The sequence below is a fragment of the Zingiber officinale genome, chromosome 1A (assembly GCF_018446385.1).
Source record: "Zingiber officinale cultivar Zhangliang chromosome 1A, Zo_v1.1, whole genome shotgun sequence".
NCBI classification, from domain to species: domain Eukaryota; kingdom Viridiplantae; phylum Streptophyta; class Magnoliopsida; order Zingiberales; family Zingiberaceae; genus Zingiber; species Zingiber officinale.
In genome coordinates this window covers 142,273,730-142,277,676 of record NC_055987.1, presented here as the reverse complement: position 1 = coordinate 142,277,676, position 3,947 = coordinate 142,273,730, and positions in this window count along the sequence as shown.

Sequence of the window (3,947 nt, the reverse complement as noted above, 5' to 3'; positions counted from 1 at the left end):
ATTTTGAAATTGAGTTTGAAAGATTTTTAAAATAATTTTGAAATGATTTTGAAATTGAATTTAAAAGATTTTTGAAATAATTTTGAAATGATTTTGAAATTGAGTTTGAAAGATTTTGAACTGATTTTTCAAATAATTTTTAAAAGAATTTGAATAACTATCAGTTTGAATTTTTAAAATTCCTTAGTCATCTCACCCATCTAAATTTTCAATCAGGGGATCCTATAATTGCTGTGAGATGAATTATGGTTGAATTTAAGGGTCTGGTTTAACTTTGTGTTAGATTCAGGTTTAGCTTTGGGTTCAACAAGTAAGCATTCTTTGGATAAACTTCTGGGCTATGGTGAGTCACAAGGTACTCATTAAAGTAACCATGCCTTCGAGGTTTCCCAAATAGTCCTACCCATTGAGCTTAATACTAAACCTTGGTCTAACTAGTTAGGATCCATTTAAGGGTAGCTTCGGTCAATTCCACTTGGCCAAATGCACTAGGTCAAAGCCATATCTTCCTAGACATGCGATGCCCAAGCTTCCCTAACGTACTATCATCAAAAAACTTTACCAGTACTGTGGGTGTTAAACCTAACCCATTTTGATCTAACCTTAATTACCCTGCCGGGTAATCTACTCTTGTTTTACCCATTTCGGGTAGATTAGGTTCAGGAGTTGCCAGCTATTCTGGACCCTCCTTCTATTTTGAGTTAATTTTGAATAATTGATTTTGAATTTTGAGTTTTAATAATTTTAAATTTCAAATTTTTGAATTTTGAGTTTTAGATTAATTTCGAATTTTGAATTTTGAGTTTTAAATTAATTTTAAATTTTGAATTTAATTTTGAATTTAATTTGAATATTAATTTGAATTATGTTCTTAATATTGTTTTTCTATTAGCTCCCCCTGGATCATAGCCTCGATATGGTCTATCAAGGTAATAGACTTGATCCTTGGGAACCCAATAGTGACCATTTTCAACTTGATTAACCAAGTTGGATTTTGGCACCCATGCTTGGACAATTTTTCTATTATTTCTATTAACTAGTGATAAATATGATTTGTATTTTATTTTAGTTTTAAATCCAAGTCCAGTTTTGTTGTAAACGGCTCGCTGTTTTCCAAGAATCAGATCCAGATTCTTGGAGCCCAAGGTGAACCGTTCCAACGTGTCCTTGAGTTCTTTAATTTGAGCTTTCAAATTGGAATTTTCTTCCTCAAGTTGTTGGACTTGAGTTGAACTTCCAATTTGAACTGACTCAGTTAAAGAGCTCGAGTCAGTCGCTTCCTTAAGGGCTGTTACCTCCTTTTGGAGCGACTTAACTCGGACGTTGGATTTAGCCAACTTTTTTACTAAGTAAGGTAATAATTCATGCAAGTTATCTAATTGAAATTCTGCGAGTAGTGAACTTACAGTGGGTTTTGGTCCTTCGGAAACGAATGTGGATTCGTGGCTTCGATCAGACTCAGTTTCTGACTCATACTCGGACTCAGTTTCCGCCACGGTTGCTTGTACTGGTAGAGCGAGGAAGCTCGTCGGTTCTTCTTCGTCAGACCCTGATTCATCTGAAGACTCGGACCATATCTTTTCCTCTGTCTTACTTGTACCTGCAACCATCGTAATACCTTCCTCGGCCGAAGTAGTATTATTCTGCTCATCTAATTCAAACAAATCATTTATTAAAACATGGTTACCTGTTTTTGTATCAGGAATACCTTCGTGTAACTCAATCAGATTCTCCCACAGCTCCTTGGCACTTGAGAATGGGCCGACGCGATTCAGCTCCTTATTCGTTAAGCCACACTGAAGTGTATACGTTGCTTTTGCATTTGCTTCGACCTTTTTGATAAGGTTCGCGTCCCAGTTCTCGTACGGTAGTGGCTTGCCGGCGCCGTTAGTTGGCAGTTGAAGCCCGGTTTTGACGATCATCCAGACTTCAAAGTGAGTCTGGAGATACGCCTCTATCCGACCCTTCCAATCTCCAAAATCATCTCCGGAGAAAAGCGGTGGCCGAGCAGTGTTGTAGCCTTCTTGATGGGTCATCTTAGAAAGACAATCTCGCAAAATAAACACAATAAAACTTGTTCCAAGACTTAGTCTTGGATTAGTAATGCGGGAGAGAAATAAAAATAGCAATTCAGGGATTTTGAGAAAAAATAATAAAATATTATTAAAATATTATTAAAAAATATTACTACAAATGTTTGAAAATGCAATATTTCGCTAATTCCAACCAATGGTGAAAAGATGAAAATTAGTTTTTCAAAAATAGTTTTGGAGGGAAAAAACGAAAGGCGTAAGGTTAAAAATATAACCTATATAAACGACAAAGCCACGAAAAATGCTTGAATGGTGGTTGCACAAATTCAAAGCGACCCCGCTCTGATACCAATTGATGGATCGAAAGCGCTAGAAGGGGGGTAAATAGCGCTCGTGGCTATTTCATTTTTCGAAATCGTAAATCGTACGTGAAACTAATAGAGTAATAAGCAGCGGAATAAAGACAGTCAAACACAGAGACACAGGGAATTACTTCGTTCGGAGCCTAAGGCGACTCCTACTCGAAGGTCCGCGATCCTTGATTGCTTCCGGTGGGCAACAACTATAATATCGTGAATAAGTACAAGGATATAAGTACAACTGGAATTGAAATAATACCGAAAACAAAATAATAACTGAAGTTTCGGGTCGTCGGCGACTGTAACAGCACTTTAAAGTCGTTTCTTGAGCAGCACACAGCAGAAGAAAAGCTTAGAAGATTCGTTGTTCTTTGGCTGCACCCTCGACCCTCTTTTTATATGAGGTTCCGGGCGCCTGGGACCTTTCCGGGCGCCTGGAGTGTGACGTGGCCAGCCAACTAGGTTGCTCCACGTGGTGAAGTCGCACAGGGGATAAAGTTTGGTCCCGGGCGCCCGGACCTGTTCCGGGCGCCCGGACCTCCGGGCGCCTGGATCCATCCCGGGCGCCCGGACCACCTTTTTCCAGCAGGTTCCTCACCTGCAAACAAAGGTTAGTCCGAGCAAAATACCCTGCAAGATAGTGTTAAAATCTGATAAAACACAGTAAGGAATAAACGACAGTCTTCGGACTGTCCGAGTCTGACTTCGGATTCCCAACCGGAAACCCTAGGTCGACCCGACGCCTACTGTTCCCTCTACGGGGAACGCGTCCTCACCTACTCCCCTCAGGAGAGATTACCTGATGTCAGTCCGGTCCTCCAGACCGACTGGACTTTCCGCCTAGGGTTACCACCCCCTAGGACCTAAGGTTACCGCCCCTTAGGGTTTTTCTCCACCTAGGGTTACCACCCCCTAGGACCTAAGGTTACCGCGCCCCTAGGACCTAGGGTTACCACCCCTTAGGGTTTTTCCCTACCTAGGGTTACCGCCCCCTAGAACCTAAGGTTACCACCCCTTAGGGTTTTTCCCCTGCCTAACCGCAGCTAGGACTTTCCTGAAACACTGATTCAACCATGTTAGATCACACACTAACTTAACTTTGAATCCTTTGCCATTATCAAAACTAAGGTTCGATAGTCGGATGCTTTCCGCACCAACAATGTCTTGTGGTAAGTCCAGCTTGTATGCTACTTTCCCAATCCTTTCTGTGATCAGGTAGAGTCCTACATAACGAGGACTTAATTTGCCCTTCTTGCCAAATCTCATCACTCCCTTCATTGGAGCAACCTTGAGAAAAACTGAATCCCCTGATAAAGAATTCCACTCTTTGATACTCGAAACTTTGTATCTTCTTCTTTCTGTATCTCTTGCTTGATCTTCTGGATATCTGGATCTTCACTTTGCTTTCTCTGTATATCCTCAAGCAAGGTAGACTCTAAGGTCAATGCAGAGAGTTGCACGTAAATAATTTCCATTCCAAAGTCTAACAACTCCTTCTGCAGTGGCAAGGCTAATGATGACAAGGACATCAGGGATGCACTGGATTTTCTACTTA